Source organism: Phlebotomus papatasi, chromosome 2, assembly GCF_024763615.1.
Source record: "Phlebotomus papatasi isolate M1 chromosome 2, Ppap_2.1, whole genome shotgun sequence".
NCBI classification, from domain to species: domain Eukaryota; kingdom Metazoa; phylum Arthropoda; class Insecta; order Diptera; family Psychodidae; genus Phlebotomus; species Phlebotomus papatasi.
In genome coordinates, this window is record NC_077223.1 from 63249546 (window position 1) to 63266146 (window position 16601).

A 16601-nucleotide genomic window follows, 5' to 3' on the forward strand; every position below is an offset into this window, starting at 1 on the left:
TACCATATCTCTCGGAGTTAAAAAGATTTAAATAGACTTTGTATATTACGGATTCGATATTAAGTCCAAATAGTCTATCCATTTTTAACGTCTCAAAATTTCCAATCCCATAGGATCACTTTCTTTATGAATTAGACCATTTTGGGAAGGTCAATGGACACCTAAACATTAAAACACAAAATTATCAAAAATAAGTATTTTAAAGCTCATTTTAAAGATCTTTAAGGGTTTTAACAAGTATTAGTAATTAGTTTACTACTAAAGTATGAAAAATCGGGTTCCGGTCAAAATCCCGAAAGCCAAAATCCCGAAAGCCAAAATCCCGAACGCCAAAATCCCGAACGCCAAAATCCCGAAAGACAAAATCCCGAAAGACAAAATCCCGAGTTCTTAAAAGTGTCATAGCTACTCCCACGATTGTACCACTCGCTTGCTGGAGGCAAAGGGTAATCTTCTGTGTGTTGGGAAATTATTCTAGACATTTTCCTCCATATATTTTCATCTCTTTCAGGAATTTGAACATTCGGGATTTTGGATTTCGGCATTTTGGCTTTCGGGATTTTGGCTGCCACCGAAAAAATCCAATTAAACGTAAACTATTTCGATCGCTCAGAATAAGAAACGAATAACTCGCAGTACACAAATTTTACAGGAGAGCGATTTGAAGCTGAGATTTTACATGCAGAGTATAAGATTTTTGAGTTTTAAAAGCTCTATAACTTTTAAAATAAGTATCTTTCAAGTATAATATTCATCAGGGAAGGTAAAGGGTATAAAGGAGTATCCAAAAAGCGAATAAAACGATTTTTGTAAAAAAAAAATCTGGTTGTTTGACTTACATTCTATGTCGTCGATCTAATAACGACTCATGTGTTCTAAACATTTAAACTTAATGTAAAGGACATTCTGGCTGAAATATTATATTAATAATACAAGTAATTTTAAAAATCTTATAGTATAACATAGTGCCCATAGTATTTTATTGTGAAAAATTTAACAATACTTTGTGAATCTTTCGAAGTGCTGTTCATTTGAGCATTTTGCCACCCTTTGTGCTTTGGAGCCGGACACCTTCTGTTTCGCCGACACGCGCGCAACTCCAAACAACTGTTGGCTTTCAGTTCGATGTAGTACTTTCCTCGCCGGTCTACGCTCAGTTTCGCCGGAGACACCGTTCACATCGGACGCAATATTTTCCATTTTTCACGTCACGCCGGAAAATCTCAACATCTCGTGGGCACAACAATTTCAAATCAAATTTGTCTTGTTATTTGTGGTAAAATCGTTCAGGAGTAAATTTGTGATTGGTGTTGGGAAGATTTGGTAAAATAGGGTTAAGAACTGGAAGGAAAAATTGGTGATTTGTCGAGACAGCAGAGATTGTTGGGTGAAAGGCAAATAACCCCATAAAAGAAGTGTTTTTTGTGTTGAGATCAAAAGCTCTGGTGTTAGATGAAAAATTATGGTGAACACATAAATTCAACCCGGATTTCTTAAGACGGTCAGTGGGTGAAGACCATCAAGGACTTTGGCAACCAAAGTGAGTGAATTTATATACAATTTTATGCAATGTTTTTTTTCCGGAATGGAAAAATTTCGGTTTTTCACGCCCTTTCTTACCTCCCAAAAATGAAAAAGAAGTCTTTTGGCAATAACCGATAAAAGATGCTTTCATGTGACCGGATGGTGAAAACGTGATTTCCCATAATTAATTCAGCTTTCACACCCCTTTTTTTCTATTTTCCATACAACCCAATGAGTTGGAAGCTTTTGTTTGAGCTTTCCACCAAACTCTCACTCAAAATAAAACATTTTATTTGAATTCAACACAATCTTTCGCCTAGAAACACCAAAATTGTATTTTGTGCACTCCTTGCTATACAAGCTGTGATATATTTAGTAACAAAATTTAAGGCAGCATAATGTATTTCTTGAAGGATTTTTTTTACAAAACTGCAAATCAAGGTTGAGAAAACATGATTCGCAAAGACAACAAACCAATAGGTTCTTTTTTGCACAAAAAAAAGAACCTTAACTGTTTTTTTTTTTTGCTTCAGAGTGCACGATTTTTCTTGTTCTTATACTTTTAGCGCCTTCTTGCCCCATTTGCCCTAGATCCTCAAGCTTTTCCTTTCAGAATTTCAGCAATTTTCCCACCATTTGAGCGCGTGAGCTTTTTACCCACCCCTAATCTTCTACCACCCAAGCACTACTTTTCTCTGCACAAACTGCAATCAAGCTGGTTTTTATTATGTCTTCTTATCGCATATTTCAGGAGATAAAATTTTTATATTTGCCACCGGAGAATAATACACAAAAAAAATTCCACACTATAAAATACAATTTTTTTTGCTTTATTACTGCCACAACTCCATCGGTCCATTGGAGATGCTGGTTTTAGATGTAATAAAAAATCGTGTTTGTTTAATTTAGATGGATTTTTTTTTGTTTTGTGTATATCAAATTCACATAAATTTGTGAAAAAAATGTTTTGAAATAACTCTGTGAAAATATATACACAGAAGATGAAAAAAATAGTTTCAGGGGAATTTATTTAATCTGGGAAAGATAAACAAATCAATTTGAGATTCTCAATCAAATCAACATTATTGGAAAGGAAGTTCGCAGGAAGTTTTCAAACTATCAGCATTTTGTCACCTTCCTCTGGGTCTTTTTTTTGGGAGAATGAGTGGAATTTTCTCCAATCTTTCCACCCAATAGAGCATCAAATACCCTCAAAATAGTTGGATTTACTTAGCCAAGAGAGCTGGCAAAAGTTTTATCATGGGAAGAATGCAAAAGTTTTCAATAATAGGGGATGATTATTCTTTAACCTTTCACTCTTTGGGGAGAATTTTGGTCTATTGGCCCCTATTATTGCCCATTATCCTAAGGTTGTTTTATGTCCCAAAAAAAAAGGAAAACATTTCACAGAAACATTTTTTAAGATATTCCTAGCATCTGGCTTTTTGTGAATTTTGTCCATGTCACTGAGGCATATGCTAAACTGTTGAACAAAGAATATGCCTAAAATATTTCCCTTACGATGTCTTTATGGATCTCACAGTAGAAAAATATCCTTGTCATCCACCAGAGGCTAAATTAATTAAACAAACGCAAATTTTCATATATCCTGCGGTGAGCTTTTTCCTCATCGTCACGCTCCTAGCCATTCCCTTCCTCAGATCCCTTAACAAAAGCCCTGTCTATGGGTGAATCCATATCAGAAAGTGGTTGTAATTGAATCTCAGTGTATCACAGAACATGTTTAACAATAGTTGAATTGGGACCAAGCAAATGAACCCTTCTCACATTATTCACCCAAATATTTGTCGTGGCACCCACCGACTGTTTAGTCACCCCGTCTGTGTGCGTGTTGGGTTCAAACTTACGGGGTATGGTTAAGTATCTTGAAAATCGAAATTTTCATCGTACCACAATCATGGTCTGCACTGGTATTAAATTTGCGTAGGAGTCGGATATCGGATATGAGTTGGCAAATGTTTAGTAAACTGAAGTTGGGAATATTTCTGATAATTGGTATTTTTGGTATGTTGAATAATAAAAGGAACTAATTTAGGTACATTTACGTGTTCAGTAGCCAAAAGATTGATATTTTACACATTGACTGAGCAATATGTAAATTTATTGTGCAGTCCAATATAACTTTTCAACTATATTCTATTATGACTTGAAGCGGTGGAAACACATTAAAATAAAATAACTACATATTAAAGAATTTATAGTGCATCCATCCGAATGAAATGAGAAATTTAGACTCCTTATATAACCTAACATTTAATTTTATTTTTCTTGAAATAGATTCTACGACTTATTTCATTACTTATTTTATTAATCCAGCCTACCCTACGGTTTAATGCACCAGGCTTAGTCTTATATTTCTACCTTACATCCAAAGATTAACCTCATTCCCAAAAATCTCTAACTTCTAAACAAGAAAACATTGCAGTATCTTAATCTTATCTACCTACCTTTATTATACAATGCTAAGTCAAATTTTTTCAATGAACATACGTGCAAGAAATCTAGGCAAATTATGCCTTAATCCCGAAAACCATTCAAAAAATCTTTTGCCTGAAATTAACTCACTCTGCCTAGCGAATTATTTAAACTCGTACCGTACTCGTGGTTGACTGCCCCTTTGCCCCCCTAATGCTCGTTGACTTTTCTTTATCTCTAATGTTCAAGAATAGCCCTAAATCCTAACTGATCAGACATAGCAGATCGGATCGGTAGAGGTCATACTTAAGTGCTTGAATTAAAGAAAAGCTTACAAAAAAGAGGAAGGCAAAGTCATCCACGGAGGACAAACTCATCCACATATACGGTAACTTATACGGGCTTTAGACCTGATGCTTAGGCGGTCTTCAGACTAGAGGTTTAGCCCAGTTTTTAAGAATCTCAAAATCCTACATAAGACACAATTTTATTGGTTTATCAGAATCTAATGGACCATTTACTCTTATTATCCAGTCCAAAGTAACAATTTTGGAAAAATCTTATTTAATAAATAATTACAGAAGTTAAGCCATATGGCTAAGTCTTAGGTCTGAAGCCCGTATTAGACATAAGGCTTAGTCCCTCTAATTCCTTGTCCGGCAAGATAAGGAAAAGTTGCTTAGAATTGGATATTAAGGACAAATAATCCATTAACTTCTAAAAAATCAACATATATGTTTATTATTTAGATTTTTGGCACCTTCGGGTACTGGGCTAAACCTCCAGTCTGAAACCGATATTAGATGCTACGTCACATCCTAAAAGTAACTTTGCATCATTTACCTACGGTAGATACGATTGACTTTTCCCGTCGAAGGTAACACTGGTAAATATAAAAGAATCAAATTGATCCAAATTTGATCTTTTTGCAAAGGATGGATCAAATTTCCAACTCTGAATGTACATTTATCATAATAGAATACATTAATTTGATCCACCCTTTGCAAAAGGATCAAATTCGGATCAATTTGATCCTTTAATTATTACTAATGAACTTTCCCCCTGCTGTTCTTTAACTTATCTTTAATTCTAGCACTTAAGGAAAACCTTCACAAATCGTACATGTTGAATCGGATTGTTGAAAATGTTGAAAACCGCTTTTAAGTGCTTAGGAATTGCATAGGGGCAAAGTCACCCGCCTCTACGATATTAATAAAATTCTTTAGATGTTCAAATTATGGAGAAAGCTTCGAGCTTACAACTTCGAAGATTTTGCAACATTGTCTAACTTACTTTCATCGATTTACAACCTTTCAAAACCAATTCGAGAATCATTTAAAATATCTACCAAAATAGCTCTTATTGTCCGATATTTAGCGTAATTTGCAAAGAGTCAGACAGCGGCGAACGTCGGACACACCTAAAGTCGGCTTGCGCTTGCGAAAGGAAGCTCTTTCCCACTTTTAAAATTTTACCCCATCAGAGTTCATATCCGATTGAAACCGATTCAGACTTGTTGAGAGTCCCATATATTTTCAACGAACTCAACCATGAATCCATTCAGTTGAGAAAAGAAGATTTCTATAAGCCTTTTATCCTTTAATCCATTAATTCTTTTTTTAAACTTTTATCTTGAATGACCAAATTAGAAACGATTTTATGCTGATTTTAGTAATGAACAAAATGTCAGACTAAGGGCAGAATCACATTGACAGTAAAATGCTCACCGTCACCGTCAAAGCCCTCACCTTATTTCGTTTATTTACGCATTTTCATTGCAATTCTTATGCAAATTTTCCAGTACGATATTACCTTGTCTCATACTCGATGGCACTAGGTGAAAATAGTATAAGAAAATTGAATAAATAAAGCGAAAATGCGATAAACGGTAAGCAAAAAAAACTGTAGGATTTTTTTTGCTACAGTTTTCCGTACAGTTGTTTTGCTCACCGTTTATCGTATTTTCGTTTTATTTCTTCAATTTTCTTATATTATTTTCATCTAGTGCCACCGAGTATGAGATAAGGCAATAGGGTAATTGAGAATTTGCGTAAGAATTGCAATGAAAATGCGTAAATCAACGAAATACGGTGAGGGCTTTGACGGTGACGGTGAGCATTTTACTGTCAATGTGATTCTGCCCTAAGTCTTTGAAAAAATAGGTTCAAAAATTAAACCAAAATTAATGCAGGACGAGTTTTCAAACAGAGGTCTAAAAAAATATAATTTTGGAGGGCTTGATGGAGGAGAAGTACGGAGCATGTTAACGGTCCTTGAATTTTGAGGTCAGGATCTAAAGCCGCTATTTCTCTAAATATTGGTTTCTAATCTGGTCTGGTCTAAACGGACAAAGGGTATGACATCTAGAATCTATCTATAAGAATTTTGACAATGTTTTAAAATGTTATAGCTTATACGACGTATTTGGAGAAAACGTTACTCTTTTTTCTTCACTTGGAGTCAAGTAATTGAGCGACAAGGTCCATACCAGATTATTCCCAGAAACACTTTCAAGAATTAACGTAAACAAAGAGTATTTTTACGTTCATAACATATTTTTGCGTTATTACGTAATTTTATGGTATTTTTACTTTATTTAATAACTGAGTATTTAATAATTGACTTCCTAATTCTATAATAAAATATTATATTTGGGCAGGCTTTATATATAATCGATTTAGATGATTTTTTTTCGCACATACGTATCCAGATTCTTCAGTGACGGCAGTTCCAGCCCCGTACATGCAAAGAAAATTTCGCTACTTTTTGATCTGCTACACGTTGTTCATTCAGTATTATAGGGGCACAAATCGAATCCCGAATGCTTCCTTTTCATTGGGCAAACGTTTAAGCACGAAAAGAAATTCTAAGAAAAACTATGTCTTAACTATGTCTTAAGGCCTTTACACATTGGAAGCGGTTTTCACTAAAGAATCGTATTTTAGACGGAATTTTTGCATAACCTTCTATAGTAATTTGACAAAAATTGCTGCAAATGCGTAAAGACTTTTACATAAATAACTTATATTTCGATCGTAAAATAATGCATGATATTCAATTCAGATATTAAAATTTGCATTAAAATTTCAAGACGGTTTTGCATTCATTCTATTTATTCACTTCAAACCAACGTTATGAGTCTTATATAAGTATAAGAGAAAGACAATTCTCTGTAGTATCCGTAATTCCATTCTGAATTTCACTATAAGTAGAAGATTTTATTTGGGAATTATCCCAAAATCCTACCACTTGTCGAAGACATGCCAGGATAAGGAACGGCATTAAGTTTTCCCTATTCATATTATTACAGTTCGTCCTTTATGCCAGATCCTTCTTCTCATTTCCCATCTGCCAGAAGTATAAGCATCAATTAAAGAATGTGTTCACCCAATAATAAAATCACATTTATTTTATTGGCTGTAGCAATGGCTGGATCATTAAAATACATTATTTTGGCATGTCGTAAAGATTTTAATGCATCCCAGAGTGGGAGTTCCTTACTTCCATTTCCATGCGTGGTTGAGGTAGCAGAAGAAAATGGGCATGAAGCATGGAAAAATAGTACTGATATTTGCATGATATTTATTTATTCCATTTCATCTTACTACCCACTTTTGGTTCCGATGAGATTTTCTTTTAATAAATTCTCCTCAACACCCGCCGAGACCGAAGAACTTTGTTGATACTCGAGCTCCAAATGCAAACAAACACGGAACAACGAGTTCTTCGAGCAAAAGATATTTTCTCCACTTGGAGCACATTCCAATTCTTTTCCTTACTCCCCAATGGGTTTTCATTTTACAATGAAATACATAATTTTCCAACAAGAATGAAAGAACGTGCGAAAAAAATTTTACTTGGGGAATTTTCTGTGAAAACCCGCAATTCATAATTTTCACCAGAGAAAATTGAGAAAAAGACAAAGCATTGGAAGAGAAATAATTTTATCATCTCCGATTGATGTCACAGAATATCGCTACTTGAACTCCCTTCTGAAATACGTTCGTAATTGAATTTTAATTGTACATCTCAATAATCAATTTGGATGCAATTAAATTAAATTGAGGTGAAATTCATAGCTCTGTTTTTATTAGACTTCACAACGGAAAATGACGCTGATATAGTTTTCCACGTGATTTGATGGCAAATTTTCAGCGAAATTCCTTCCGGTTTTTATCACAACTGATAAATATCAATGGTTTGCATGGAATTTTCCAGCCCGTTGGAACAAATAATAGGAAATATTTATTTTTGAATGGGTTTTTCGCAAAAGCATTGTGTCACCTGTCATATACAGTTAGCTTATAATTTTAATTATTTAAATTAAATTTTTACGGTTAATTAAATATTTTCGGTTATTAAAGTATTCAATGAACTAACAACAGGAAACCAATTTTAAATTATAAATTTAAATTTAAGGTATGATAGATATCATTTTTTTTTAAATATACTTTAAGCTTGTTAGTTTTTGTTATAAAATACCGTACTTTACTTGATGACATATTTTAGATAATAGAATTCTTATTTTGCTCTTGTTGTAAATCTGCGACAGACGATTTAATCTTATACAAGAACATCTTTGCATTTAATTGAATTAGATTGATACTAAATAATGTTATGCCAATTAAAATTTGTCTAATTAACCGGCCGCTACAACCAATTGATGATCTTGGTTTGACTCAGGGCCCGTACACTATTCCCCACTTTGCTCCCATAATGAGCTGGCGTCCTGGTCTACACCGTCGGTCCATCGTAGACTAGTTTGGCTTCGTTTCTTTGAATGTACACTCTAAAGACTATCCAGGCTGGCTTGCGAACCAGATGACTAGCCCACTAGCCTTATTAAGGCATATTTGCTTAACGACCAGTTAAATCTTGGTAGCGCTCATACACCGGATGTGTAGGCTCCGGAATCGTCCCTCCTCACATACACTACCACAAATCCGGCGAAGAATCATCCTCTCAAACGCGTCCTAAAGTTCCAAATTCTGTTTGTTAAGGACCCACGTTTCAGATGAATACGTGAAAACTGGTAGGATTATAGCCCTATACAATAGTAATTTTGCTTTCAAGCCTAAAGCGGTCTCGAGACTAGAGGTTTAGGCCAGTTCCCAAAGGTTTAAAAATCATAAATAGCAATTAAATTTATTGGTTTTTCAGAATGCAATTGGTCCTGAAGAATCCAATCTTAAGTCCCAATTTATCAAAAATTCTTGACTGATAAGAAATTAAGGCAGTTAAGCCATATGGCAAAGCCTTAGGTCTGAAGCCTGTATAAGATTCCGGATCTGGACCGGAACACTTTTAATAAAATGAAATAGGCCTTTCAGTCTTTCAAAAGAATATAGAAGTTATAGTTCCCCATCGTCTTCGTAGATAAATTTAAGTCACTTATGGATTTTACAATCAGTTGAATCGTCAAGAAAAGTTACTACAGATAGAAAATAAAGAGAATATCATAGGTAAAAAAAACATATTTATATTTTGGGTATAATGTACAGGGCATCAACTCGATATAGAGTAAAACTTTCAAGCTTTGTGCACACTCCGGCTTCGCACACTCCATATTTTTCCCATATTCCTCTAAAAAATCTGATCTATGGCAATAAAATTTTACAAGCCAGTATTAAGTCACACATGTCCTGAGTAAATTAGATCAGATTAATTACAAGAATATGGGAAAAGTACGAAGTGTTCGAAGCCAGAGTATGTGCGAGGCCTGAAAGCCTTCCTCTATCCAATTGTGAGATTTTGATACAGTCTGAAAGAAATCTAAATTAATTTACAAATTTCATTATTAAAAAATATTTTTAATCATAATTTTTATATTTTTTATCATCATTTATATTTTTTTTCAAAATAAATTTAGAAATTTTAAACTAGGAGATTAATTCATATGAGATGATAACTAGTTATTCTTAACTCTGAAAAATTTGCCCAGCAGTTGAGATAACAGGGGATCAACAGTGCTCTTTTGCAGAAGAAAATATTCCATAACTAACATTAAGCATTTATTAAGCACTTAATAAGTACTTAATTTAATTTAATGTAACACGCCTTAATTTTAAGCAGTTATAAGAATAACTAACTATTTACCAAATAATAATACAAGGTAATACTGCACCTTGTCTTTCCTGAAATATTTTAAAGGTTAAAAAGGTAAAAGATCCAATGTATGTAATAATACTTCAACGCGAATAGAAAAAGTAAAAAAAGTTACCTCTGTTCCGGAAACTCTGTTGCTGGTACATTTTGTATGAAATAATGTACGACTTTTTTCGGAACAGAGGAGTACATTTTTATTACATACCTTGCATTCACAATAGAAATTAAGTTTTATATTATGGATCATACAAACTCACAGCTCTGCCGTAAAACAAAAAAATGACAAAATATCATTAAAAAAAATTCTTTTAATTTTGTATAGACAGCTCTGATCTAGAAAACAGTAAAACGAAACGAATATTTCATTAGTGCTAATAACTCTTTTTCATTTGCAAATGTATATTCAATAAACCATAAATTAAGTTCCAAAAATTTTTTCCGCCTCATTGCAACCACAATTTATGTTCATTTGCAGTAATGTCAATTTTTGGCCACATTCCCAAACCCATTTTTCATTTCCAATTTATTAGTAAGGGAAAGTGGGGCACTTTTTGAATTAGGGCAGTTTTGAAATTGAGCTTTGTTCTCCTATTTTTAAATGGAATTGATCCTTATCATTATGCAATTTATCTTCGCAATTGCTTTGCGGAGCTAAATTATATCACGATAAGGCCCAGTTTCATTGAAAAATAGGAGGAAGAGTCCCAATTTTAAAGTTGACTAATTAAAACGTGCCCCATTTCCCCCTAGTAGTATTTTTTTAGTTTATCTTTTGCATTTGCAACAATATCAATTTATTCACATGAAATTTATCTCTAAATTGTAAATATGTACATATAAGATTGTGGGTGAATTATTGTGCAATACCTTGGTGAAAAACAAATATTTACCAGAGATACGAAAACGACACATCCGTGTTTTTCACACGAATTTCCTATCTTTGGAGATTTTACTCTGCAAATGTAGAATTAGTCGTTAGAATTCTTCATCTACAAATAATCACAGTATATAGTGAGTGATGAGAAGCTCCTTAAGTGTCACAAGCTCATGGTATAGCACGAGCTTCATGTGTAATGCTTTGTTTTGCCCACAGAACAAATGAGTTTTTAAGTTTTTTTTTTTAGTTTATTTCCTTTATTTCTGTTTTTAGACTTTATATATAGAAAGCAACAACGTGAATTGACAGAGAAATTGTCGAGATTTCAAGAAGTTTTAATTAACGAGTTATTTCAGCAATTTCTAAATAAGAATCTCAGAAAAATGAAATGGTAAAATGTTCGATTTTTGCAGAGTGCTTGAACTCATGAGATAAAGCTCACTGTCAATTATTCATCCTCATAGTTTTTGGTACTTGTGTTCTACGGCTCACAGATAAATATGATACCATTTTAAAATTAAAAAATTGTCAAGAAATATGTGCTCTGTTCTCTGATCTTCTACTTTGAGATACCCTTAATATCAATACCTGAATCAGCAGTTGTCGACACATCACCGGGTAAAAATAAAAGAATCAACTTGATCCAAATTTGATCCTTTTGCAAAGGATGAATCAATTTTCAAATTTTAAATGCACATTTATCATAAAATAGTACATGTTAATTTGATCCATCCTTTACAAAAGGATCAAATTGGCATCATTTTAATCCTTTTATTTTTACCACTGAAGTCATAACTACGCTTATTTGCAGGTTACGACAATTGCTGTTGAATGCAAAGATATATTAGCTGTTAAATCCGACATTAAAAAATACTGAAAAAGAATAAATTAAAATCACTAATATACTCATTACCGGTTGCGACTTAGGCTAAGTGTGCCAAATTTCGGCATAGTTGCATGCAAGCTCCAAAGTATCAATTTTGAAACGTAATATCTTTAAAAGAAATTGATTTTTTTATTTCTTCTACTTAAAGAGTGTTGCTTAGAACCTTGTAGACAGTTTATCGTCTTTATTTACTCTAAAATCATTCTTAATACATTTTAAAATAAATAAAAATGTAGACATAGCTTTGGTGCCCTATTTCGGCCACCTTCATTCTCATAGTTCCTTGCCCTTCAGAAATTCTTCCAATGCCATTTTCACGTCATCTCGTTTGTCGAAGCTACATTTTTTTTTGTTATTCTTTTGCATTGTATAATCTCTAGAGTATGTAAAAACTAAGAATTCATGGAAATTCGAGGAACAAAAAAGGTGGCCGAAATTGCAAACTGGCCGGAATTTGGAACACTTACCCTATGTGGTTTGAATGAGCCATTTTTTAAAGGAACCAAAAACACATAGGGGGTAGCGGGGCTACATCGAGCTGAGGCTATATTGAAAACATTATTTTTTAGCATATTTCTAAAGGAATCTGGGCTTTATCAAAATGTAATTTCAATAGAAAAAAAACAGTCGTGTATCTAAATTAAATTACAACTAAGTCCCAACTTCCTTTAGCCAATATAGCCCCACCTTTCCATATTGTAAACCTTGGTGGGGCTCACCTTAATAAAATTACAAACCTAGAGGGAAATTGGAGAACTGGAAGTGCCACCCATTTTTCAGTTTATGAGAATGAACCGTCCACGGCGACTGATACTCACTCAATGAAGACTGAGGACAGTTATCTAACAATAAGAGCCCCAAATCAACCTTTCAGCACCCATAATAATGGTAGGGGTTGGGTGTGTCAAAGAAATAAAGGATTAGGATTGGTGAGTTATTGCCGTCGACTGGGTTAACAACTGTCGAATAAGCCATACGCTCTACACTATGAATAATTATTTATGAAGGTTTAGCGATGAACAGAATCGATATCTCTTGCATGTTCACAAGCTTTCGAGTTTACAAGTCTTTACGACCAGTGACAAGTCAAACAAATGCAGAGTTTGAGTTTGAGCAGTAAAATACAAAGTAATGTTGAAATACTTTTATTCTTTTAAAAAAGTTTTAATTAGTAATAAACTTGCATTGTGAAATGCAAGATGAAAATAAATACAAATACAAATTTATGAAGTGTTTGTATGCATTGCAATGCTATAAAATTGATAAAGCGAGTTATTGTAAGTGAAGCTAATATTTAGCACGTGCATATGCTTATTAATATTAAATCAATACTGAATAATTTTTATTTGATTATTGCTTTGTAATTATTAGTTGCAATGCCTATAATTTTTTTTAACGTTTGAATTTATGTATTTTGTTCTTTACACTGTTCTAAATCTCGAATTTTATGATGAAAGCAATATATCCCATTTTTAATCCCAAAAAAATCCATCTTCCAACCCCAGGGAACGACTTTTCTCTACATATTCTTTCCGTACAGAAGTAGATCTTGAAAAGTTCGAAAATCTATTTGAAGATCCAAAAGAGTCAAAAAGTCAAAAAATCCAAAAGAGTCATACTTAAACTAGTTGGAAGGGTTTTGGAATTTTTGACAAGTCTAAACCAGTTCATATCAGTTGTGAACCGGTAATAAATCGGTTATGAACCTATAGGGTGAAATCACCACTCCTCGCCAGTGCCCCACTTCTCGTCACTTATATTGAAATCACTATTTTTCGCGATTTGTGAAAAAAATAAGCCGCAAAGTTATCTGTATTTTTACTGCTGCTACTTATAGAGTCGAAAAATATTAATTATTCGTTATGGACTTACAATTTTGAGCATTTTTTAGAGTAATATTTTAAGCGAGTGCATCGAATATAATATTTTTTACCAAATATACCAAGTGTCACAAAATTTTCATCAAGCAAAAAATACCTTTTTGTATAAATCATTTGCCTATTGAATATTTAATTACACTTTTGGAATAGATAAAATTTGTATAAAGTTAATTAATATTTTATTTTACATTATTTTTATATAAAAATAAAGCATGGCGAAAAGTCGTTATATTCTGGAATTTATTTTACCACCTGTCGCCATCTCTTTTCAATAGGCGACGCTAACTTCACTTCGCAGATTCTTAGTTGTCAAATCTGCTTTGTTTACTTTCTGCAATAGACCTATAATTTGATTTCTCATATAAAAGTGAAGAAAAATCGTTTAAAGTGAGTAATAATAAGGTGATCATGAGGAAAAAGAAATGCTGAATGTATTCTTTTAATAAAATTGCCTAAAATAAAGGAATTTGGATCTTTTCAAGTGGGTGGCAAGAAGTGGTTACAAAACTGGCGAAAAGTGGTGAAAAGTGGCGACGAAGTGGTTATTTTTGCATTGTTAATAAAAATCAGTTTTTTTTAATTAGTCCAGCGTTAAATTTTAGAACTATTGTTTTCATGAATTTAGAGCTAATACATCTAAGTAACTTTATGTCAAATTTGATTTATCTTGTAATAAGGCTTCAAAAAGTTATAATAAAATTAATTCCCCTTTTTCCTAAACATTGCAATAAGTGGTTACTCCGCCCTAACTCAAAGTGAGATGCTTTTCGACCCTCTTCCGAATTACAAAAAAAAGTTTAATTTAGGCTAAAATTTCAAACAGTTGTCTGTCACTTAGTTGCAGGATTATCAGTCATATTTTAAACAATCTTTTCATGAAGTATTTCTGAGAATTTCATTCATATACTTCTTTTAATTTAAAAATTATTTCAATGAATTCTTGGTAAATTCTTCACGTGGGAATTATATAAATTCCACCATCCTTTCTAATTTGAATATTTGGGTATAATTCCTAACATAAGCTTCCGCGCACACATGAAAGCATCAAGATAAAATCCTTTCTCATTAGTTGATTTGAGTTGAAGAACATTCTTCCGGTTTAAATTTAATAACGATGGTATATCTTTGGAATCCTTGCCACGGAATCTCTACTCAATTGCTTCATTGACTCTTCTTGGCGTTCAATTTCATTAAATCATTTCATCGCGCTGGTGAGCAAATTTGCAGCAAAATTTCCTCTTGATCCAATCAATATTATTTTATATCCCTCACAGTTTTTTTTATTATTTCAATCAATTAACTCTGTATGAGCGTAATTTCTTTTAACTATTGCAATCACGAAGCTGGTTCAGTCTCTTTTTTTTTATTCACACTTAAAAGCTGTCGGAGAAACCGGGAGAAGTATGTTGTCTTGCAATTTGTATGAAATTTGCTGGATGATAGAATGAGCCATGTGCAGACAAATTGACATGAGTTGCAAGCTGAAGTAGCCCAAGACATAAGACTTGTTTTATAGTCAATTCATTCTAGAAAAGCTAGCACTAAATTGTCTCTCACCCGACTGACATAATCAAAACACTCTCACTCTCGATTCGTCAATTTACACGATGATTTCTCAGCTTCTTTATGGACCACTCACGCCTTTACGATCAGCTCACATCTCAGCAAATTGAATTTGAATTGGGCACAAGTTCTTTCTCCGAAAGGAGTCAAAAGACAACCAGATTTTGAACTTTCGTTTTTCACTTTGAAGCTCCCCAGCAACATAATTACTGCAAAACTTGACTTTCAAGAGAAGACTTTTGTGTCGCAAAAGCTTCTGGATAGTTCTGCAAGTGATATTTTGTTCAACCTCATGCTCCGCGTGTGAATTCTGATGTAATTTTCCAAACTGGAAGCGGGCACACTTTACTAATTAAATTGTCACTCTCAGTGACAGGAAACTGTTGATTAAGTGGTAATGTTAATGCTGAAGAGCAGAAAACACTCATTCAGTAGAAATATTTCCATGATGTTGATTTGCGAAAATTTGATTGATACTTATAGACACTAAACTGACAGTTCCGTAAACTGCATATGATAGTTAGTCAAAATGGCAATGTTTGAATTACTACCAAAGCCGAAGCCTTTCTATTTTAGTAGAATTAGCATGCATTCAAAATATACTTATCAAACTTCAATTAAATGCATCCTAAATTGAATGCACCACGCACCGGTGAGAAATCGTTTACCAATTTCATTTGAAGCATCATTTTAATGTGCGTTCATACTATTTATTTCCAGAATAAAATGGATAAAAACCAATTTATTTCCAAATTGTAAGTTGGATAGGCAAGAATATCCTATTAATCGATATGCGATTTCCTCAAGGGGTTACTTATTCCTTCAGATTGGTGATTCTGTTCAATCCCCAAATATCTGAAATCCTAAATACCAAGCAGTATTTGTAGTTTTTCAAAATTTAATAGAATTTTAGAATCTAGTCGTTTTTTTTTTCAAATATGCCTTAACTCTTTCGTCTCCCCAAATGGTACCCATGGAAAAAAGAATTTTTTTGGACTATTTAGAATCGATAAAAATCCGATTCTTGTAGATGATTACAAACTATAAGGATGTCCAAATCTAGGATATTTTTTGCAGGATCCCAATTAACTCCTGAGCTAAGATATTTTTGGTCAAAAATAGTGAATTTTCGATTTTCTGCTTCCTTGCAGATATTGTGACTTTTTTGATATTTCTAGACCAGAATAAGGAAAAACCTCTCGGGGTCAATAAGTATGATAACTAACAATTACAGATTGCATAAATTCGAAAAACATTTTTTTCTTAAATTTTCAAAAAACTTGTTCAAACTTTATGGGTGCTCTCGTCCCCAAAAATCTAGAGGTCAAAT

The 16601-nt window shown here is 33.2% G+C and overlaps 1 protein-coding gene across 1 annotated transcript in view; it reads left to right on the plus strand.

Annotated features, from left to right (window-relative positions):
* The first annotated feature begins 1155 nt into the window (after window positions 1–1155).
* The window catches only part of LOC129802646 (sex peptide receptor), a 127089-nt gene continuing 111643 nt past the window's right edge, over window positions 1156–16601 (plus strand). Inside the window, exon 1 of the mRNA XM_055848622.1 lies at window positions 1156–1540. The gene's annotated coding sequence lies outside the window, so the exon portion shown is untranslated. The remainder of the gene's footprint in view (window positions 1541–16601) is intronic.